We start from the raw sequence: 22,902 nt of genomic DNA, 5'->3' as shown, positions 1-22,902 counted from the left end.
CCTTTTTCCTTAGTTTTCTAACTCATGACTTTGGGAAAAAGGGTCCCAGGTGACAAAATCAGTCGCTGAACGTCTACGTTATGCTCTGCTGCAAACTAATGTCAGGAATCCATTAAATAAGGCTCTGTCCGTGGGCATCTCCCGTACGGACGTTTGTTTCCCCTGGCCAATCTCAGCGGGCTCCTTTCGGCATGTGGTTTCGGCCTATTCGCTCCATGGATTGGGGATATCTACAGAGTTTTTCAGCTTAAACCTTCAGGAAACTGAGGTAGGATAAGTGTGGGTTCTCTCTGTGCAACGACTTAATGGCTTCTTTTTTTGTAGATCTCTTTTAAAAATTCCATCTTTATTTCCATGGAGACTCTGGAGACTCTGGAGACTTAAGACTTTGGATTCCTTTTTCCTGAGTTTTCTTTGGTGCACAAAGAAAACAATTGCCTCCCCGTCGGGGAATCGAACCCCGGTCTCCCGCGTGACAGGCGGGGATACTCACCACTATACTAACGAGGAATGGGTATGGTGCTTGCCATCACGGTAACCTGCTTAAATGAAGACAGCAGCAATTTCCACCCACCAGATCTAGGCAGTAGGGAGAAAAAGGAGTTTGAGACTGGTACGGTCAAAAAAGAGGAGACGGACTGGCCCGTACGGGGATCAACCCGCGACCTTGGCGTTATTAGCACCACGCTCTAACCAGCTGAGCTAACCGGCCATGTTGCGCATGTCGGCTGCCCCGGCCGACACCAGTGGGGATCTCACATTTGTCCCAGTCCTTAGAATAGGTACTGATAGCAGTGTGGAGAAAGGGAAGGGTGTCTCTTTCTCTGTCCTTGTCAGAGGCGACATCACGAGTGCTAGGGCTGACTGTGAACTGGGAACTGTATTCGAAACTTTATTCCACAAGAGAAGGAATCAGAAAGTATAGGAAATAACACGGCACCTGGAAGAGTTTGCAATCTAAAAGCCATAGGCCTTAGGCATGGGCTACACGGGGCCTTGTTGTAGCGCCAGTGATTGAGGGAAAGCTGCAGTCCGCATTTCAGCTGCAACTAACTCATGACTTTGGGCAAACGGGTCCCAGGTGACGAAATCAGTCGCTGACCGTCTACTTTACAAGTTATTGACTCTGGTATATGCTGTGCTGCAAACTAATGTCAGGAATCCATTGGATAAGGCTCTGGCCGTGGGCATCTCCCGTACGGACGTTTGTTTCCCCTGGCCAATCTCAGCGGGCTCCTTTCGGCATGTGGTTTCGGCCTATTCGCTCCATGGATTGGGGATATCTACAGAGTTTTTCAGCTTAAACCTTAAGGAAACTGAGGTAGGATAAGTGTGGGTTCTCTCGGTGCAACAACTTAATGGCTTCTTTTTTTGTAGATCTCTTTTTAAATTTCCATCTTTATTTCCATGGAGTCTCTGGAGACTTAAGACTTTGGTTTCTTCCTACCTTTAAGGTTCCTTACGCTCCCTCTAGGATTTTACCTCCTTTTTCCTTAGTTTTCTAACTCATGACTTTGGGAAAAAGGGTCCCAGGTGACAAAATCAGTCGCTGAACGTCTACGTTATGCTCTGCTGCAAACTAATGTCAGGAATCCATTAAATAAGGCTCTGTCCGTGGGCCTCTCCCGTACGGACGTTTGTTTCCCCTGGCCAATCTCAGCGGGCTCCTTTCGGCATGTGGTTTCGGCCTATTCGCTCCATGGATTGGGGATATCTACAGAGTTTTTCAGCTTAAACCTTCAGGAAACTGAGGTAGAATAAGTGTGGGTTCTCTCTGTGCAACAACTTAATGGCTTCTTTTTTTGTAGATCTCTTTTTAAAATTCCATCTTTATTTCCATGGAGACTCTGGAGACTTAAGACTTTGGTTTCTTTCTACCTTTAAGGTTCCTTACGCTCCCTCTAGGATTTTACCTCCTTTTTCCTTAGTTTTCTAACTCATGACTTTGGGAAAAAGGGTCCCAGGTGACAAAATCAGTCGCTGAACGTCTACGTTATGCTCTGCTGCAAACTAATGTCAGGAATCCATTAAATAAGGCTCTGTCCGTGGGCATCTCCCGTACGGACGTTTGTTTCCCCTGGCCAATCTCAGCGGGCTCCTTTCGGCATGTGGTTTCGGCCTATTCGCTCCATGGATTGGGGATATCTACAGAGTTTTTCAGCTTAAGCCTTCAGGAAACTGAGGTAGGATAAGTGTGGGTTCTCTCTGTGCAACGACTTAATGGCTTCTTTTTTTGTAGATCTCTTTTTAAAATTCCATCTTTATTTCCATGGAGACTCTGGAGACTCTGGAGACTTAACACTTTGGATTCCTTTTTCCTGAGTTTTCTTTGGTGCACAAAGAAAACAATTGCCTCCCCGTCAGGGAATCGAACCCCAGTCTCCCGCGTGACAGGCGGGGATACTCACCACTATACTAACAAGGGTATGGTGCTTGCCATCACGGTAACCTGCTTAAATGAAGACAGCAGCAATTTCCACCCACCAGATCTAGGCAGTAGGGAGAAAAAGGAGTTTGAGACTGGTACGGTCAAAAAAGAGGAGACGGACTGGCCCGTACGGGGATCGAACCCGCGACCTTGGCGTTATTAGCACCACGCTCTAACCAGCTGAGCTAACCGGCCATGTTGCGCATGTTGGCTGCCCCGGCCGACACCAGTGGGGATCTCACATGTGTCCCAGTCCTTAGAATAGGTACTGATAGCAGTGTGGAGAAAGGGAAGGGTGTCTCTTTCTCTGTCCTTGTCAGAGGCGACATCACGAGTGCTAGGGCTGACTGTGAACTGGGAACTGTATTCGAAACTTTATTCCACAAGAGAAGGAATCAGAAAGTATAGGAAATAACACGGCACCTGGAAGAGTTTGCAATCTAAAAGCCATAGGCCTTAGGCATGGGCTACACGGGGCCTTGTTGTAGCGCCAGTGATTGAGGGAAAGCTGCAGTCCGCATTTCAGCTGCAACTAACTCATGACTTTGGGCAAACGGGTCCCAGGTGACGAAATCAGTCGCTGACCGTCTACTTTACAAGTTATTGACTCTGGTATATGCTGTGCTGCAAACTAATGTCAGGAATCCATTGGATAAGGCTCTGGCCGTGGGCATCTCCCGTACGGACGTTTGTTTCCCCTGGCCAATCTCAGCGGGCTCCTTTCGGCATGTGGTTTCGGCCTATTCGCTCCATGGATTGGGGATATCTACAGAGTTTTTCAGCTTAAACCTTAAGGAAACTTAGGTAGGATAAGTGTGGGTTCTCTCGGTGCAACGACTTAATGGCTTCTTTTTTTGTAGATCTCTTTTTAAATTTCCATCTTTATTTCCATGGAGTCTCTGGAGACTTAAGACTTTGGTTTCTTTCTACCTTTAAGGTTCCTGACGCTCTCTCTAGGATTTTACCTCCTTTTTCCTTAGTTTTCTAACTCATGACTTTGGGAAAACGGGTCCCAGGTGACAAAATCAGTCGCTGAACGTCTACGTTATGCTCTGCTGCAAACTAATGTCAGGAATCCATTAAATAAGGCTCTGTCCGTGGGCATCTCCCGTACGGACGTTTGTTTCCCCTGGCCAATCTCAGCGGGCTCCTTTCGGCATGTGGTTTCGGCCTATTCGCTCCATGGATTGGGGATATCTACAGAGTTTTTCAGCTTAAACCTTCAGGAAACTGAGGTAGGATAAGTGTGGGTTCTCTCTGTGCAACGACTTAATGGCTTCTTTTTTTGTAGATCTCTTTTTAAAATTCCATCTTTATTTTCATGGAGACTCTGGAGACTCTGGAGACTTAAGACTTTGGATTCCTTTTTCCTGAGTTTTCTTTGGTGCACAAAGAAAACAATTGCCTCCCCGTCGGGGAATCGAACCCCGGTCTCCCGCGAGACAGGCGGGGATACTCACCACTATACTAACGAGGAATGGGTATGGTGCTTGCCATCACGGTAACCTGCTTAAATGAAGACAGCAGCAATTTCCACCCACCAGATCTAGGCAGTAGGGAGAAAAAGGAGTTTGAGACTGGTACGGTCAAAAAAGAGGAGACGGACTGGCCCGTACGGGGATCGAACCCGCGACCTTGGCGTTATTAGCACCACGCTCTAACCAGCTGAGCTAACCGGCCATGTTGCGCATGTCGGCTGCCCCGGCCGACACCAGTGGGGATCTCACATGTGTCCCAGTCCTTAGAATAGGTATTGATAGCAGTGTGGAGAAAGGGAAGGGTGTCTCTTTCTCTGTCCTTGTCAGAGGCGACATCACGAGTGCTAGGGCTGACTGTGAACTGGGAACTGTATTCGAAACTTTATTCCACAAGAGAAGGAATCAGAAAGTATAGGAAATAACACGGCACCTGGAAGAGTTTGCAATCTAAAAGCCATAGGCCTTAGGCATGGGCTACACGGGGCCTTGTTGTAGCGCCAGTGATTGAGGGAAAGCTGCAGTCCGCATTTCAGCTGCAACTAACTCATGACTTTGGGCAAACGGGTCCCAGGTGACGAAATCAGTCGCTGACCGTCTACTTTACAAGTTATTGACTCTGGTATATGCTGTGCTGCAAACTAATGTCAGGAATCCATTGGATAAGGCTCTGGCCGTGGGCATCTCCCGTACGGACGTTTGTTTCCCCTGGCCAATCTCAGTGGGCTCCTTTCGGCATGTGGTTTCGGCCTATTCGCTCCATGGATTGGGGATATCTACAGAGTTTTTCAGCTTAAACCTTAAGGAAACTGAGGTAGGATAAGTGTGGGTTCTCTCGGTGCAACAACTTAATGGCTTCTTTTTTTGTAGATCTCTTTTTAAATTTCCATCTTTATTTCTATGGAGTCTCTGGAGACTTAAGACTTTGGTTTCTTTCTACCTTTAAGGTTCCTTACGCTCCCTCTAGGATTTTACCTCCTTTTTCCTTAGTTTTCTAACTCATGACTTTGGGAAAAAGGGTCCCAGGTGACAAAATCAGTCGCTGAACGTCTACGTTATGCTCTGCTGCAAACTAATGTCAGGAATCCATTAAATAAGGCTCTGTCCGTGGGCATCTCCCGTACGGACGTTTGTTTCCCCTGGCCAATCTCAGCGGGCTCCTTTCGGCATGTGGTTTCGGCCTATTCGCTCCATGGATTGGGGATATCTACAGAGTTTTTCAGCTTAAACCTTCAGGAAACTGAGGTAGGATAAGTGTGGGTTCTCTCTGTGCAACAACTTAATGGCTTCTTTTTTTGTAGATCTCTTTTTAAAATTCCATCTTTATTTCCATGGAGACTCTGGAGACTTAAGACTTTGGTTTCTTTCTACCTTTAAGGTTCCTTACGCTCCCTCTAGGATTTTACCTCCTTTTTCCTTAGTTTTCTAACTCATGACTTTGGGAAAAAGGGTCCCAGGTGACAAAATCAGTCGCTGAACGTCTACGTTATGCTCTGCTGCAAACTAATGTCAGGAATCCATTAAATAAGGCTCTGTCCGTGGGCATCTCCCGTACGGACGTTTGTTTCCCCTGGCCAATCTCAGCGGGCTCCTTTCGGCATGTGGTTTCGGCCTATTCGCTCCATGGATTGGGGATATCTACAGAGTTTTTCAGCTTAAACCTTCAGGAAACTGAGGTAGGATAAGTGTGGGTTCTCTCTGTGCAACGACTTAATGGCTTCTTTTTTTGTAGATCTCTTTTTAAAATTCCATCTTTATTTCCATGGAGACTCTGGAGACTCTGGAGACTTAAGACTTTGGATTCCTTTTTCCTGAGTTTTCTTTGGTGCACAAAGAAAACAATTGCCTCCCCGTCGGGGAATCGAACCCCGGTCTCCCGCGTGACAGGCGGGGATACTCACCACTATACTAACGAGGAATGGGTATGGTGCTTGCCATCACGGTAACCTGCTTAAATGAAGACAGCAGCAATTTCCACCCACCAGATCTAGGCAGTAGGGAGAAAAAGGAGTTTGAGACTGGTACGGTCAAAAAAGAGGAGACGGACTGGCCCGTACGGGGATCAACCCGCGACCTTGGCGTTATTAGCACCACGCTCTAACCAGCTGAGCTAACCGGCCATGTTGCGCATGTCGGCTGCCCCGGCCGACACCAGTGGGGATCTCACATTTGTCCCAGTCCTTAGAATAGGTACTGATAGCAGTGTGGAGAAAGGGAAGGGTGTCTCTTTCTCTGTCCTTGTCAGAGGCGACATCACGAGTGCTAGGGCTGACTGTGAACTGGGAACTGTATTCGAAACTTTATTCCACAAGAGAAGGAATCAGAAAGTATAGGAAATAACACGGCACCTGGAAGAGTTTGCAATCTAAAAGCCATAGGCCTTAGGCATGGGCTACACGGGGCCTTGTTGTAGCGCCAGTGATTGAGGGAAAGCTGCAGTCCGCATTTCAGCTGCAACTAACTCATGACTTTGGGCAAACGGGTCCCAGGTGACGAAATCAGTCGCTGACCGTCTACTTTACAAGTTATTGACTCTGGTATATGCTGTGCTGCAAACTAATGTCAGGAATCCATTGGATAAGGCTCTGGCCGTGGGCATCTCCCGTACGGACGTTTGTTTCCCCTGGCCAATCTCAGCGGGCTCCTTTCGGCATGTGGTTTCGGCCTATTCGCTCCATGGATTGGGGATATCTACAGAGTTTTTCAGCTTAAACCTTAAGGAAACTGAGGTAGGATAAGTGTGGGTTCTCTCGGTGCAACAACTTAATGGCTTCTTTTTTTGTAGATCTCTTTTTAAATTTCCATCTTTATTTCCATGGAGTCTCTGGAGACTTAAGACTTTGGTTTCTTTCTACCTTTAAGGTTCCTTACGCTCCCTCTAGGATTTTACCTCCTTTTTCCTTAGTTTTCTAACTCATGACTTTGGGAAAAAGGGTCCCAGGTGACAAAATCAGTCGCTGAACGTCTACGTTATGCTCTGCTGCAAACTAATGTCAGGAATCCATTAAATAAGGCTCTGTCCGTGGGCCTCTCCCGTACGGACGTTTGTTTCCCCTGGCCAATCTCAGCGGGCTCCTTTCGGCATGTGGTTTCGGCCTATTCGCTCCATGGATTGGGGATATCTACAGAGTTTTTCAGCTTAAACCTTCAGGAAACTGAGGTAGAATAAGTGTGGGTTCTCTCTGTGCAACAACTTAATGGCTTCTTTTTTTGTAGATCTCTTTTTAAAATTCCATCTTTATTTCCATGGAGACTCTGGAGACTTAAGACTTTGGTTTCTTTCTACCTTTAAGGTTCCTTACGCTCCCTCTAGGATTTTACCTCCTTTTTCCTTAGTTTTCTAACTCATGACTTTGGGAAAAAGGGTCCCAGGTGACAAAATCAGTCGCTGAACGTCTACGTTATGCTCTGCTGCAAACTAATGTCAGGAATCCATTAAATAAGGCTCTGTCCGTGGGCATCTCCCGTACGGACGTTTGTTTCCCCTGGCCAATCTCAGCGGGCTCCTTTCGGCATGTGGTTTCGGCCTATTCGCTCCATGGATTGGGGATATCTACAGAGTTTTTCAGCTTAAACCTTCAGGAAACTGAGGTAGGATAAGTGTGGGTTCTCTCTGTGCAACGACTTAATGGCTTCTTTTTTTGTAGATCTCTTTTTAAAATTCCATCTTTATTTCCATGGAGACTCTGGAGACTCTGGAGACTTAAGACTTTGGATTCCTTTTTCCTGAGTTTTCTTTGGTGCACAAAGAAAACAATTGCCTCCCCGTCGGGGAATCGAACCCCGGTCTCCCGCGTGACAGGCGGGGATACTCACCACTATACTAACGAGGAATGGGTATGGTGCTTGCCATCACGGTAACCTGCTTAAATGAAGACAGCAGCAATTTCCACCCACCAGATCTAGGCAGTAGGGAGAAAAAGGAGTTTGAGACTGGTACGGTCAAAAAAGAGGAGACGGACTGGCCCGTACGGGGATCGAACCCGCGACCTTGGCGTTATTAGCACCACGCTCTAACCAGCTGAGCTAACCGGCCATGTTGCGCATGTCGGCTGCCCCGGCCGACACCAGTGGGGATCTCACATGTGTCCCAGTCCTTAGAATAGGTATTGATAGCAGTGTGGAGAAAGGGAAGGGTGTCTCTTTCTCTGTCCTTGTCAGAGGCGACATCACGAGTGCTAGGGCTGACTGTGAACTGGGAACTGTATTCGAAACTTTATTCCACAAGAGAAGGAATCAGAAAGTATAGGAAATAACACGGCACCTGGAAGAGTTTGCAATCTAAAAGCCATAGGCCTTAGGCATGGGCTACACGGGGCCTTGTTGTAGCGCCAGTGATTGAGGGAAAGCTGCAGTCCGCATTTCAGCTGCAACTAACTCATGACTTTGGGCAAACGGGTCCCAGGTGACGAAATCAGTCGCTGACCGTCTACTTTACAAGTTATTGACTCTGGTATATGCTGTGCTGCAAACTAATGTCAGGAATCCATTGGATAAGGCTCTGGCCGTGGGCATCTCCCGTACGGACGTTTGTTTCCCCTGGCCAATCTCAGTGGGCTCCTTTCGGCATGTGGTTTCGGCCTATTCGCTCCATGGATTGGGGATATCTACAGAGTTTTTCAGCTTAAACCTTAAGGAAACTGAGGTAGGATAAGTGTGGGTTCTCTCGGTGCAACAACTTAATGGCTTCTTTTTTTGTAGATCTCTTTTTAAATTTCCATCTTTATTTCTATGGAGTCTCTGGAGACTTAAGACTTTGGTTTCTTTCTACCTTTAAGGTTCCTTACGCTCCCTCTAGGATTTTACCTCCTTTTTCCTTAGTTTTCTAACTCATGACTTTGGGAAAAAGGGTCCCAGGTGACAAAATCAGTCGCTGAACGTCTACGTTATGCTCTGCTGCAAACTAATGTCAGGAATCCATTAAATAAGGCTCTGTCCGTGGGCATCTCCCGTACGGACGTTTGTTTCCCCTGGCCAATCTCAGCGGGCTCCTTTCGGCATGTGGTTTCGGCCTATTCGCTCCATGGATTGGGGATATCTACAGAGTTTTTCAGCTTAAACCTTCAGGAAACTGAGGTAGGATAAGTGTGGGTTCTCTCTGTGCAACAACTTAATGGCTTCTTTTTTTGTAGATCTCTTTTTAAAATTCCATCTTTATTTCCATGGAGACTCTGGAGACTTAAGACTTTGGTTTCTTTCTACCTTTAAGGTTCCTTACGCTCCCTCTAGGATTTTACCTCCTTTTTCCTTAGTTTTCTAACTCATGACTTTGGGAAAAAGGGTCCCAGGTGACAAAATCAGTCGCTGAACGTCTACGTTATGCTCTGCTGCAAACTAATGTCAGGAATCCATTAAATAAGGCTCTGTCCGTGGGCATCTCCCGTACGGACGTTTGTTTCCCCTGGCCAATCTCAGCGGGCTCCTTTCGGCATGTGGTTTCGGCCTATTCGCTCCATGGATTGGGGATATCTACAGAGTTTTTCAGCTTAAACCTTCAGGAAACTGAGGTAGGATAAGTGTGGGTTCTCTCTGTGCAACGACTTAATGGCTTCTTTTTTTGTAGATCTCTTTTTAAAATTCCATCTTTATTTCCATGGAGACTCTGGAGACTCTGGAGACTTAAGACTTTGGATTCCTTTTTCCTGAGTTTTCTTTGGTGCACAAAGAAAACAATTGCCTCCCCGTCGGGGAATCGAACCCCGGTCTCCCGCGTGACAGGCGGGGATACTCACCACTATACTAACGAGGAATGGGTATGGTGCTTGCCATCACGGTAACCTGCTTAAATGAAGACAGCAGCAATTTCCACCCACCAGATCTAGGCAGTAGGGAGAAAAAGGAGTTTGAGACTGGTACGGTCAAAAAAGAGGAGACGGACTGGCCCGTACGGGGATCAACCCGCGACCTTGGCGTTATTAGCACCACGCTCTAACCAGCTGAGCTAACCGGCCATGTTGCGCATGTCGGCTGCCCCGGCCGACACCAGTGGGGATCTCACATTTGTCCCAGTCCTTAGAATAGGTACTGATAGCAGTGTGGAGAAAGGGAAGGGTGTCTCTTTCTCTGTCCTTGTCAGAGGCGACATCACGAGTGCTAGGGCTGACTGTGAACTGGGAACTGTATTCGAAACTTTATTCCACAAGAGAAGGAATCAGAAAGTATAGGAAATAACACGGCACCTGGAAGAGTTTGCAATCTAAAAGCCATAGGCCTTAGGCATGGGCTACACGGGGCCTTGTTGTAGCGCCAGTGATTGAGGGAAAGCTGCAGTCCGCATTTCAGCTGCAACTAACTCATGACTTTGGGCAAACGGGTCCCAGGTGACGAAATCAGTCGCTGACCGTCTACTTTACAAGTTATTGACTCTGGTATATGCTGTGCTGCAAACTAATGTCAGGAATCCATTGGATAAGGCTCTGGCCGTGGGCATCTCCCGTACGGACGTTTGTTTCCCCTGGCCAATCTCAGCGGGCTCCTTTCGGCATGTGGTTTCGGCCTATTCGCTCCATGGATTGGGGATATCTACAGAGTTTTTCAGCTTAAACCTTAAGGAAACTGAGGTAGGATAAGTGTGGGTTCTCTCGGTGCAACAACTTAATGGCTTCTTTTTTTGTAGATCTCTTTTTAAATTTCCATCTTTATTTCCATGGAGTCTCTGGAGACTTAAGACTTTGGTTTCTTTCTACCTTTAAGGTTCCTTACGCTCCCTCTAGGATTTTACCTCCTTTTTCCTTAGTTTTCTAACTCATGACTTTGGGAAAAAGGGTCCCAGGTGACAAAATCAGTCGCTGAACGTCTACGTTATGCTCTGCTGCAAACTAATGTCAGGAATCCATTAAATAAGGCTCTGTCCGTGGGCCTCTCCCGTACGGACGTTTGTTTCCCCTGGCCAATCTCAGCGGGCTCCTTTCGGCATGTGGTTTCGGCCTATTCGCTCCATGGATTGGGGATATCTACAGAGTTTTTCAGCTTAAACCTTCAGGAAACTGAGGTAGAATAAGTGTGGGTTCTCTCTGTGCAACAACTTAATGGCTTCTTTTTTTGTAGATCTCTTTTTAAAATTCCATCTTTATTTCCATGGAGACTCTGGAGACTTAAGACTTTGGTTTCTTTCTACCTTTAAGGTTCTTTACGCTCCCTCTAGGATTTTACCTCCTTTTTCCTTAGTTTTCTAACTCATGACTTTGGGAAAAAGGGTCCCAGGTGACAAAATCAGTCGCTGAACGTCTACGTTATGCTCTGCTGCAAACTAATGTCAGGAATCCATTAAATAAGGCTCTGTCCGTGGGCATCTCCCGTACGGACGTTTGTTTCCCCTGGCCAATCTCAGCGGGCTCCTTTCGGCATGTGGTTTCGGCCTATTCGCTCCATGGATTGGGGATATCTACAGAGTTTTTCAGCTTAAGCCTTCAGGAAACTGAGGTAGGATAAGTGTGGGTTCTCTCTGTGCAACGACTTAATGGCTTCTTTTTTTGTAGATCTCTTTTTAAAATTCCATCTTTATTTCCATGGAGACTCTGGAGACTCTGGAGACTTAACACTTTGGATTCCTTTTTCCTGAGTTTTCTTTGGTGCACAAAGAAAACAATTGCCTCCCCGTCAGGGAATCGAACCCCAGTCTCCCGCGTGACAGGCGGGGATACTCACCACTATACTAACAAGGGTATGGTGCTTGCCATCACGGTAACCTGCTTAAATGAAGACAGCAGCAATTTCCACCCACCAGATCTAGGCAGTAGGGAGAAAAAGGAGTTTGAGACTGGTACGGTCAAAAAAGAGGAGACGGACTGGCCCGTACGGGGATCGAACCCGCGACCTTGGCGTTATTAGCACCACGCTCTAACCAGCTGAGCTAACCGGCCATGTTGCGCATGTCGGCTGCCCCGGCCGACACCAGTGGGGATCTCACATGTGTCCCAGTCCTTAGAATAGGTACTGATAGCAGTGTGGAGAAAGGGAAGGGTGTCTCTTTCTCTGTCCTTGTCAGAGGCGACATCACGAGTGCTAGGGCTGACTGTGAACTGGGAACTGTATTCGAAACTTTATTCCACAAGAGAAGGAATCAGAAAGTATAGGAAATAACACGGCACCTGGAAGAGTTTGCAATCTAAAAGCCATAGGCCTTAGGCATGGGCTACACGGGGCCTTGTTGTAGCGCCAGTGATTGAGGGAAAGCTGCAGTCCGCATTTCAGCTGCAACTAACTCATGACTTTGGGCAAACGGGTCCCAGGTGACGAAATCAGTCGCTGACCGTCTACTTTACAAGTTATTGACTCTGGTATATGCTGTGCTGCAAACTAATGTCAGGAATCCATTGGATAAGGCTCTGGCCGTGGGCATCTCCCGTACGGACGTTTGTTTCCCCTGGCCAATCTCAGCGGGCTCCTTTCGGCATGTGGTTTCGGCCTATTCGCTCCATGGATTGGGGATATCTACAGAGTTTTTCAGCTTAAACCTTAAGGAAACTTAGGTAGGATAAGTGTGGGTTCTCTCGGTGCAACGACTTAATGGCTTCTTTTTTTGTAGATCTCTTTTTAAATTTCCATCTTTATTTCCATGGAGTCTCTGGAGACTTAAGACTTTGGTTTCTTTCTACCTTTAAGGTTCCTGACGCTCTCTCTAGGATTTTACCTCCTTTTTCCTTAGTTTTCTAACTCATGACTTTGGGAAAACGGGTCCCAGGTGACAAAATCAGTCGCTGAACGTCTACGTTATGCTCTGCTGCAAACTAATGTCAGGAATCCATTAAATAAGGCTCTGTCCGTGGGCATCTCCCGTACGGACGTTTGTTTCCCCTGGCCAATCTCAGCGGGCTCCTTTCGGCATGTGGTTTCGGCCTATTCGCTCCATGGATTGGGGATATCTACAGAGTTTTTCAGCTTAAACCTTCAGGAAACTGAGGTAGGATAAGTGTGGGTTCTCTCTGTGCAACGACTTAATGGCTTCTTTTTTTGTAGATCTCTTTTTAAAATTCCATCTTTATTTCCATGGAGACTCTGGAGACTTAAGACTTTGGATTCCTTTTTCCTGAGTTTTCTTTGGTGCACAAAGAAAACAATTGCCTCCCCGTCGGGGAATCGAACCCCGGTCTCCCGCGTGACAGGCGGGGATACTCACCACTATACTAACGAGGAATGGGTATGGTGCTTGCCATCACGGTAACCTGCTTAAATGAAGACAGCAGCAATTTCCACCCGCCAGATCTAGGCAGTAGGGAGAAAAAGGAGTTTGAGACTGGTATGGTCAAAAAAGAGGAGACGGACTGGCACGGAAGGGGATCGAACCCGCGACCTTGGCGTTATTAGCACCACGCTCTAACCAGCTGAGCTAACCGGCCATGTTGCGCATGTTGGCTGCCCCGGCCGACACCAGTGGGGATCTCACATGTGTCCCAGTCCTTAGAATAGGTACTGATAGCAGTGTGGAGAAAGGGAAGGGTGTCTCTTTCTCTGTCCTTGTCAGAGGCGACATCACGAGTGCTAGGGCTGACTGTGAACTGGGAACTGTATTCGAAACTTTATTCCACAAGAGAAGGAATCAGAAAGTATAGGAAATAACACGGCACCTGGAAGAGTTTGCAATCTAAAAGCCATAGGCCTTAGGCATGGGCTACACGGGGCCTTGTTGTAGCGCCAGTGATTGAGGGAAAGCTGCAGTCCGCATTTCAGCTGCAACTAACTCATGACTTTGGGCAAACGGGTCCCAGGTGACGAAATCAGTCGCTGACCGTCTACTTTACAAGTTATTGACTCTGGTATATGCTGTGCTGCAAACTAATGTCAGGAATCCATTGGATAAGGCTCTGGCCGTGGGCATCTCCCATACGGACGTTTGTTTCCCCTGGCAAATCTCAGCGGGCTCCATTCGGCATGTGGTTTCGGCCTATTCGCTCCATGGATTGGGGATATCTACAGAGTTTTTCAGCTTAAACCTTAAGGAAACTGAGGTAGGATAAGTGTGGGTTCTCTCGGTGCAACAACTTAATGGCTTCTTTTTTTGTAGATCTCTTTTTAAATTTCCATCTTTATTTCCATGGAGTCTCTGGAGACTTAAGACTTTGGTTTCTTTCTACCTTTAAGGTTCCTTACGCTCCCTCTAGGATTTTACCTCCTTTTTCCTTAGTTTTCTAACTCATGACTTTGGGAAAAAGGGTCCCAGGTGACAAAATCAGTCGCTGAACGTCTACGTTATGCTCTGCTGCAAACTAATGTCAGGAATCCATTAAATAAGGCTCTGTCCGTTGGCATCTCCCGTACGGACGTTTGTTTCCCCTGGCCAATCTCAGCGGGCTCTTTTCGGCATGTGGTTTCGGCCTATTCGCTCCATGGATTGGGGATATCTACAGAGTTTTTCAGCTTAAACCTTCAGGAAACTGAGGTAGGATAAGTGTGGGTTCTCTCTGTGCAACGACTTAATGGCTTCTTTTTTTGTAGATCTCTTTTTAAAATTCCATCTTTATTTTCATGGAGACTCTGGAGACTCTGGAGACTTAAGACTTTGGATTCCTTTTTCCTGAGTTTTCTTTGGTGCACAAAGAAAACAATTGCCTCCCCGTCGGGGAATCGAACCCCGGTCTCCCGCGAGACAGGCGGGGATACTCACCACTATACTAACGAGGAATGGGTATGGTGCTTGCCATCACGGTAACCTGCTTAAATGAAGACAGCAGCAATTTCCACCCACCAGATCTAGGCAGTAGGGAGAAAAAGGAGTTTGAGACTGGTACGGTCAAAAAAGAGGAGACGGACTGGCCCGTACGGGGATCGAACCCGCGACCTTGGCGTTATTAGCACCACGCTCTAACCAGCTGAGCTAACCGGCCATGTTGCGCATGTCGGCTGCCCCGGCCGACACCAGTGGGGATCTCACATGTGTCCCAGTCCTTAGAATAGGTATTGATAGCAGTGTGGAGAAAGGGAAGGGTGTCTCTTTCTCTGTCCTTGTCAGAGGCGACATCACGAGTGCTAGGGCTGACTGTGAACTGGGAACTGTATTCGAAACTTTATTCCACAAGAGAAGGAATCAGAAAGTATAGGAAATAACACGGCACCTGGAAGAGTTTGCAATCTAAAAGCCATAGGCCTTAGGCATGGGCTACACGGGGCCTTGTTGTAGCGCCAGTGATTGAGGGAAAGCTGCAGTCCGCATTTCAGCTGCAACTAACTCATGACTTTGGGCAAACGGGTCCCAGGTGACGAAATCAGTCGCTGACCGTCTACTTTACAAGTTATTGACTCTGGTATATGCTGTGCTGCAAACTAATGTCAGGAATCCATTGGATAAGGCTCTGGCCGTGGGCATCTCCCGTACGGACGTTTGTTTCCCCTGGCCAATCTCAGTGGGCTCCTTTCGGCATGTGGTTTCGGCCTATTCGCTCCATGGATTGGGGATATCTACAGAGTTTTTCAGCTTAAACCTTAAGGAAACTGAGGTAGGATAAGTGTGGGTTCTCTCGGTGCAACAACTTAATGGCTTCTTTTTTTGTAGATCTCTTTTTAAATTTCCATCTTTATTTCTATGGAGTCTCTGGAGACTTAAGACTTTGGTTTCTTTCTACCTTTAAGGTTCCTTACGCTCCCTCTAGGATTTTACCTCCTTTTTCCTTAGTTTTCTAACTCATGACTTTGGGAAAAAGGGTCCCAGGTGACAAAATCAGTCGCTGAACGTCTACGTTATGCTCTGCTGCAAACTAATGTCAGGAATCCATTAAATAAGGCTCTGTCCGTGGGCATCTCCCGTACGGACGTTTGTTTCCCCTGGCCAATCTCAGCGGGCTCCTTTCGGCATGTGGTTTCGGCCTATTCGCTCCATGGATTGGGGATATCTACAGAGTTTTTCAGCTTAAACCTTCAGGAAACTGAGGTAGGATAAGTGTGGGTTCTCTCTGTGCAACAACTTAATGGCTTCTTTTTTTGTAGATCTCTTTTTAAAATTCCATCTTTATTTCCATGGAGACTCTGGAGACTTAAGACTTTGGTTTCTTTCTACCTTTAAGGTTCCTTACGCTCCCTCTAGGATTTTACCTCCTTTTTCCTTAGTTTTCTAACTCATGACTTTGGGAAAAAGGGTCCCAGGTGACAAAATCAGTCGCTGAACGTCTACGTTATGCTCTGCTGCAAACTAATGTCAGGAATCCATTAAATAAGGCTCTGTCCGTGGGCATCTCCCGTACGGACGTTTGTTTCCCCTGGCCAATCTCAGCGGGCTCCTTTCGGCATGTGGTTTCGGCCTATTCGCTCCATGGATTGGGGATATCTACAGAGTTTTTCAGCTTAAACCTTCAGGAAACTGAGGTAGGATAAGTGTGGGTTCTCTCTGTGCAACGACTTAATGGCTTCTTTTTTTGTAGATCTCTTTTTAAAATTCCATCTTTATTTCCATGGAGACTCTGGAGACTCTGGAGACTTAAGACTTTGGATTCCTTTTTCCTGAGTTTTCTTTGGTGCACAAAGAAAACTATTGCCTCCCCGTCGGGGAATCGAACCCCGGTCTCCCGCGTGACAGGCGGGGATACTCACCACTATACTAACGAGGAATGGGTATGGTGCGTGCCATCACGGTAACCTGCTTAAATGAAGACAGCAGCAATTTCCACCCACCAGATCTAGGCAGTAGGGAGAAAAAGGAGTTTGAGACTGGTACGGTCAAAAAAGAGGAGACGGACTGGCCCGTACGGGGATCGAACCCGCGACCTTGGCGTTATTAGCACCACGCTCTAACCAGCTGAGCTAACCGACCATGTTGCGCATGTCGGCTGCCCCGGCCGACACCAGTGGGGATCTCACATTTGTCCCAGTCCTTAGAATAGGTACTGATAGCAGTGTGGAGAAAGGGAAGGGTGTCTCTTTCTCTGTCCTTGTCAGAGGCGACATCACGAGTGCTAGGGCTGACTGTGAACTGGGAACTGTATTCGAAACTTTATTCCACAAGAGAAGGAATCAGAAAGTATAGGAAATAACACGGCACCTGGAAGAGTTTGCAATCTAAAAGCCATAGGCCTTAGGCATGGGCTACACGGGGCCTTGTTGTAGCGCCAGTGATTGAGGGAAAGCTGCAGTCCGCATTTCAGCTGCAACTAACTCATGACTTTGGGCAAACGGGTCCCAGGTGACGAAATCAGTCGCTGACCGTCTACTTTACAAGTTATTGACTCTGGTATATGCTGTGCTGCAAACTAATGTCAGGAATCCATTGGATAAGGCTCTGGCCGTGGGCATCTCCCGTACGGACGTTTGTTTCCCCTGGCCAATCTCAGCGGGCTCCTTTCGGCATGTGGTTTCGGCCTATTCGCTCCATGGATTGGGGATATCTACAGAGTTTTTCAGCTTAAACCTTAAGGAAACTGAGGTAGGATAAGTGTGGGTTATGCTCTGCTGCAAACTGATGTCAGGAATCCATTAAATAAGGCTCTGTCCGTGGGCATCTCCCGTGCGGACGTTTGTTTCCCCTGGCCAATCTCAGCGGGCTCCTTTCGGCATGTGGTTTCGGCCTATTCGCTCCATGGATTGGGGATATCTACAGAGTTTTTCAGCTTAAACCTTCAGGAAACTGAGGTAGGATAAGTGTGGGTTCTCTCGGTGCAACGACTTAATGGCTTCTTTTTTTTTTAGATCTCTTTTTAAATTTCCATCTTTATTTCCATGGAGTCTCTGGAGACTTAAGACTTTGGTTTCTTTCTACCTTTAAGGTTCCTTACGCTCCCTCTAGGATTTTACCTCCTTTTTCCTTAGTTTTCTAACTCATGACTTTGGGAAAACGGGTCCCAGGTGATAAAATCAGTCGCTGAACGTCTACGTTATGCTCTGCTGCAAACTAATGTCAGGAATCCATTAAATAAGGCTCTGTCCGTGGGCATCTCCCGTACGGACGTTTGTTTCCCCTGGCCAATCTCAGCGGGCTCCTTTCGGCATGTGGTTTCGGCCTATTCGCTCCATGGATTGGGGATATCTACAGAGTTTTTCAGCTTAAACCTTCAGGAAACTGAGGTAGGATAAGTGTGGGTTCTCTCTGTGCAACGACTTAATGGCTTCTTTTTTTGTAGATCTCTTTTTAAAATTCCATCTTTATTTCCATGGAGACTCTGGAGACTCACCTTTAAGGTTTCTTACGCTCCCTCTAGGATTTTACCTCCTTTTTCCTTAGTTTTCTAACTCATGACTTTGGGAAAAAGGGTCCCAGGTGACAAAATCAGTCGCTGAACGTCTACGTTATGCTCTGCTGCAAATTAATGTCAGGAATCCATTAAATAAGGCTCTGTCCGTGGGCATCTCCCGTACGGACGTTTGTTTCCCCTGGCCAATCTCAGCGGGCTCCTTTCGGCATGTGGTTTCGGCCTATTCGCTCCATGGATTGGGGATATCTACAGAGTTTTTCAGCTTAAACCTTCAGGAAACTGAGGTAGGATAAGTGTGGGTTCTCTCTGTGCAACGACTTAATGGCTTCTTTTTTTGTAGATCTCTTTTTAAAATTCCATCTTTATTTCCATGGAGACTCTGGAGACTCTGGAGACTTAAGACTTTGGATTCCTTTTTCCTGAGTTTTCTCTGGTGCACAAAGAAAACAATTGCCTCCCCGTCGGGGAATCGAACCCCGGTCTCCGGCGTGACAGGCGGGGATACTCACCACTATACTAACGAGGAATGGGTATGGTGCTTGCCATCACGGTAACCTGCTTAAATGAAGACAGCAGCAATTTCCACCCACCAGATCTAGGCAGTAGGGAGAAAAAGGAGTTTGAGACTGGTACGGTCAAAAAAGAGGAGACGGACTGGCCAGTACGGGGATCGAACCAGCGACCTTGGCGTTATTAGCACCACGCTCTAACCAGCTGAGCTAACCGGCCATGTTGCGCATGTCGGCTGCCCCGGCCGACACCAGTGGGGATCTCATATGTGTCCCAGTCCTTAGAATAGGTACTGATAGCAGTACCTATAGGTACTTAAACCTTAAGGAAACTGAGGTAGGATAAGTGTGGGTTCTCTCGGTGCAACGACTTAATGGCTTCTTTTTTTGTAGATCTCTTTTTAAATTTCCATCTTTATTTCCATGGAGTCTCTGGAGACTTAAGACTTTGGTTTCTTTCTACCTTTAAGGTTCCTGACGCTCTCTCTAGGATTTTACCTCCTTTTTCCTTAGTTTTCTAACTCATGACTTTGGGAAAACGGGTCCCAGGTGACAAAATCAGTCGCTGAACGTCTACGTTATGCTCTGCTGCAAACTAATGTCAGGAATCCATTAAATAAGGCTATGTCCGTGGGCATCTCCCGTACGGACGTTTGTTTCCCCTGGCCAATCTCAGCGGGCTCCTTTCGGCATGTGGTTTCGGCCTATTCGCTCCATGGATTGGGGATATCTACAGAGTTTTTCAGCTTAAACCTTCAGGAAACTGAGGTAGGATAAGTGTGGGTTCTCTCTGTGCAACGACTTAATGGCTTCTTTTTTTGTAGATCTCTTTTTAAAATTCCATCTTTATTTCCATGGAGACTCTGGAGACTCTGGAGACTTAAGACTTTGGATTCCTTTTTCCTGAGTTTTCTTTGGTGCACAAAGAAAACAATTGCCTCCCCGTCGGGGAATTGAACCCCGGTCTCCCGCGTGACAGGCGGGGATACTCACCACTATACTAACGAGGAATGGGTATGGTGCTTGCCATCACGGTAACCTGCTTAAATGAAGACAGCAGCAATTTCCACCCACCAGATCTAGGCAGTAGGGAGAAAAAGGAGTTTGAGACTGGTACGGTCAAAAAAGAGGAGACGGACTGGCCCGTACGGGGATCGAGCCCGCGACCTTGGCGTTATTAGCACCACGCTCTAACCAGCTGAGCTAACCGGCCATGTTGCGCATGTCGGCTGCCCCGGCCGACACCAGTGGGGATCTCACATGTGTCCCAGTCCTTAGAATAGGTACTAATAGCAGTGTGGAGAAAGGGAAGGGTGTCTCTTTCTCTGTCCTTGTCAGAGGCGACATCACGAGTGCTAGGGCTGACTGTGAACTGGGAACTGTATTCGAAACTTTATTCCACAAGAGAAGGAATCAGAAAGTATAGGAAATAACACGGCACCTGGAAGAGTTTGCAATCTAAAAGCCATAGGCCTTAGGCATGGGCTACACGGGGCCTTGTTGTAGCGCCAGTGATTGAGGGAAAGCTGCAGTCCGCATTTCAGCTGCAACTAACTCATGACTTTGGGCAAACGGGTCCCAGGTGACGAAATCAGTCGCTGACCGTCTACTTTACAAGTTATTGACTCTGGTATATGCTGTGCTGCAAACTAATGTCAGGAATCCATTGGATAAGGCTCTGGCCGTGGGCATCTCCCGTACGGACGTTTGTTTCCCCTGGCCAATCTCAGTGGGCTCCTTTCGGCATGTGGTTTCGGCCTATTCGCTCCATGGATTGGGGATATCTACAGAGTTTTTCAGCTTAAACCTTAAGGAAACTGAGGTAGGATAAGTGTGGGTTCTCTCGGTGCAACAACTTAATGGCTTCTTTTTTTGTAGATCTCTTTTTAAATTTCCATCTTTATTTCTATGGAGTCTCTGGAGACTTAAGACTTTGGTTTCTTTCTACCTTTAAGGTTCCTTACGCTCCCTCTAGGATTTTACCTCCTTTTTCCTTAGTTTTCTAACTCATGACTTTGGGAAAAAGGGTCCCAGGTGACAAAATCAGTCGCTGAACGTCTACGTTATGCTCTGCTGCAAACTAATGTCAGGAATCCATTAAATAAGGCTCTGTCCGTGGGCATCTCCCGTACGGACGTTTGTTTCCCCTGGCCAATCTCAGCGGGCTCCTTTCGGCATGTGGTTTCGGCCTATTCGCTCCATGGATTGGGGATATCTACAGAGTTTTTCAGCTTAAACCTTCAGGAAACTGAGGTAGGATAAGTGTGGGTTCTCTCTGTGCAACAACTTAATTGCTTCTTTTTTTGTAGATCTCTTTTTAAAATTCCATCTTTATTTCCATGGAGACTCTGGAGACTTAAGACTTTGGTTTCTTTCTACCTTTAAGGTTCCTTACGCTCCCTCTAGGATTTTACCTCCTTTTTCCTTAGTTTTCTAACTCATGACTTTGGGAAAAAGGGTCCCAGGTGACAAAATCAGTCGCTGAACGTCTACGTTATGCTCTGCTGCAAACTAATGTCAGGAATCCATTAAATAAGGCTCTGTCCGTGGGCATCTCCCGTACGGACGTTTGTTTCCCCTGGCCAATCTCAGCGGGCTCCTTTCGGCATGTGGTTTCGGCCTATTCGCTCCATGGATTGGGGATATCTACAGAGTTTTTCAGCTTAAACCTTCAGGAAACTGAGGTAGGATAAGTGTGGGTTCTCTCTGTGCAACGACTTAATGGCTTCTTTTTTTGTAGATCTCTTTTTAAAATTCCATCTTTATTTCCATGGAGACTCTGGAGACTCTGGAGACTTAAGACTTTGGATTCCTTTTTCCTGAGTTTTCTTTGGTGCACAAAGAAAACTATTGCCTCCCCGTCGGGGAATCGAACCCCGGTCTCCCGCGTGACAGGCGGGGATACTCACCACTATACTAACGAGGAATGGGTATGGTGCGTGCCATCACGGTAACCTGCTTAAATGAAGACAGCAGCAATTTCCACCCACCAGATCTAGGCAGTAGGGAGAAAAAGGAGTTTGAGACTGGTACGGTCAAAAAAGAGGAGACGGACTGGCCCGTACGGGGATCGAACCCGCGACCTTGGCGTTATTAGCACCACGCTCTAACCAGCTGAGCTAACCGACCATGTTGCGCATGTCGGCTGCCCTGGCCGACACCAGTGGGGATCTCACATTTGTCCCAGTCCTTAGAATAGGTACTGATAGCAGTGTGGAGAAAGGGAAGGGTGTCTCTTTCTCTGTCCTTGTCAGAGGCGACATCACGAGTGCTAGGGCTGACTGTGAACTGGGAACTGTATTCGAAACTTTATTCCACAAGAGAAGGAATCAGAAAGTATAGGAAATAACACGGCACCTGGAAGAGTTTGCAATCTAAAAGCCATAGGCCTTAGGCATGGGCTACACGGGGCCTTGTTGTAGCGCCAGTGATTGAGGGAAAGCTGCAGTCCGCATTTCAGCTGCAACTAACTCATGACTTTGGGCAAACGGGTCCCAGGTGACGAAATCAGTCGCTGACCGTCTACTTTACAAGTTATTGACTCTGGTATATGCTGTGCTGCAAACTAATGTCAGGAATCCATTGGATAAGGCTCTGGCCGTGGGCATCTCCCGTACGGACGTTTGTTTCCCCTGGCCAATCTCAGCGGGCTCCTTTCGGCATGTGGTTTCGGCCTATTCGCTCCATGGATTGGGGATATCTACAGAGTTTTTCAGCTTAAACCTTAAGGAAACTGAGGTAGGATAAGTGTGGGTTATGCTCTGCTGCAAACTGATGTCAGGAATCCATTAAATAAGGCTCTGTCCGTGGGCATCTCCCGTGCGGACGTTTGTTTCCCCTGGCCAATCTCAGCGGGCTCCTTTCGGCATGTGGTTTCGGCCTATTCGCTCCATGGATTGGGGATATCTACAGAGTTTTTCAGCTTAAACCTTCAGGAAACTGAGGTAGGATAAGTGTGGGTTCTCTCGGTGCAACGACTTAATGGCTTCTTTTTTTTTTAGATCTCTTTTTAAATTTCCATCTTTATTTCCATGGAGTCTCTGGAGACTTAAGACTTTGGTTTCTTTCTACCTTTAAGGTTCCTTACGCTCCCTCTAGGATTTTACCTCCTTTTTCCTTAGTTTTCTAACTCATGACTTTGGGAAAACGGGTCCCAGGTGATAAAATCAGTCGCTGAACGTCTACGTTATGCTCTGCTGCAAACTAATGTCAGGAATCCATTAAATAAGGCTCTGTCCGTGGGCATCTCCCGTACGGACGTTTGTTTCCCCTGGCCAATCTCAGCGGGCTCCTTTCGGCATGTGGTTTCGGCCTATTCGCTCCATGGATTGGGGATATCTACAGAGTTTTTCAGCTTAAACCTTCAGGAAACTGAG

General features: G+C 47.1%; 13 non-coding genes across 13 annotated transcripts; all 13 read right to left on the bottom strand.

Moving 5' to 3' along the window:
• Positions 1–438: 438 nt before the first annotated feature.
• Positions 439–510, bottom strand: TRNAD-GUC (transfer RNA aspartic acid (anticodon GUC)). Its single transcript has one exon. It is a non-coding gene; the product is annotated as a tRNA-Asp (tRNA).
• Positions 511–2,549: 2,039 nt separating this feature from the next.
• TRNAI-AAU (transfer RNA isoleucine (anticodon AAU)) lies at positions 2,550–2,623 on the bottom strand. The gene has a single exon. It is a non-coding gene; the product is annotated as a tRNA-Ile (tRNA).
• A 1,411-nt stretch (positions 2,624–4,034) lies between these two features.
• Positions 4,035–4,108, bottom strand: TRNAI-AAU (transfer RNA isoleucine (anticodon AAU)). Its single transcript has one exon. It is a non-coding gene; the product is annotated as a tRNA-Ile (tRNA).
• Positions 4,109–5,749: 1,641 nt separating this feature from the next.
• On the bottom strand, positions 5,750–5,821 carry TRNAD-GUC (transfer RNA aspartic acid (anticodon GUC)). The gene has a single exon. It is a non-coding gene; the product is annotated as a tRNA-Asp (tRNA).
• Positions 5,822–7,664: 1,843 nt separating this feature from the next.
• Positions 7,665–7,736, bottom strand: TRNAD-GUC (transfer RNA aspartic acid (anticodon GUC)). Its single transcript has one exon. It is a non-coding gene; the product is annotated as a tRNA-Asp (tRNA).
• A 129-nt stretch (positions 7,737–7,865) lies between these two features.
• TRNAI-AAU (transfer RNA isoleucine (anticodon AAU)) lies at positions 7,866–7,939 on the bottom strand. Its single transcript has one exon. It is a non-coding gene; the product is annotated as a tRNA-Ile (tRNA).
• A 1,641-nt stretch (positions 7,940–9,580) lies between these two features.
• On the bottom strand, positions 9,581–9,652 carry TRNAD-GUC (transfer RNA aspartic acid (anticodon GUC)). The gene has a single exon. It is a non-coding gene; the product is annotated as a tRNA-Asp (tRNA).
• Positions 9,653–11,691: 2,039 nt separating this feature from the next.
• Positions 11,692–11,765, bottom strand: TRNAI-AAU (transfer RNA isoleucine (anticodon AAU)). The gene has a single exon. It is a non-coding gene; the product is annotated as a tRNA-Ile (tRNA).
• Positions 11,766–12,966: 1,201 nt separating this feature from the next.
• TRNAD-GUC (transfer RNA aspartic acid (anticodon GUC)) lies at positions 12,967–13,038 on the bottom strand. Its single transcript has one exon. It is a non-coding gene; the product is annotated as a tRNA-Asp (tRNA).
• Positions 13,039–14,652: 1,614 nt separating this feature from the next.
• On the bottom strand, positions 14,653–14,726 carry TRNAI-AAU (transfer RNA isoleucine (anticodon AAU)). The gene has a single exon. It is a non-coding gene; the product is annotated as a tRNA-Ile (tRNA).
• A 1,641-nt stretch (positions 14,727–16,367) lies between these two features.
• On the bottom strand, positions 16,368–16,439 carry TRNAD-GUC (transfer RNA aspartic acid (anticodon GUC)). The gene has a single exon. It is a non-coding gene; the product is annotated as a tRNA-Asp (tRNA).
• A 3,025-nt stretch (positions 16,440–19,464) lies between these two features.
• Positions 19,465–19,536, bottom strand: TRNAD-GUC (transfer RNA aspartic acid (anticodon GUC)). The gene has a single exon. It is a non-coding gene; the product is annotated as a tRNA-Asp (tRNA).
• A 1,844-nt stretch (positions 19,537–21,380) lies between these two features.
• On the bottom strand, positions 21,381–21,452 carry TRNAD-GUC (transfer RNA aspartic acid (anticodon GUC)). Its single transcript has one exon. It is a non-coding gene; the product is annotated as a tRNA-Asp (tRNA).
• Between the last annotated feature and the right edge of the window lie 1,450 nt (positions 21,453–22,902).

This window comes from Hyla sarda, unplaced genomic scaffold (assembly GCF_029499605.1).
Source record: "Hyla sarda isolate aHylSar1 unplaced genomic scaffold, aHylSar1.hap1 scaffold_1075, whole genome shotgun sequence".
Lineage (NCBI taxonomy): Eukaryota > Metazoa > Chordata > Amphibia > Anura > Hylidae > Hyla > Hyla sarda.
This window is presented reverse-complemented; position numbering and strand designations above follow the sequence as displayed.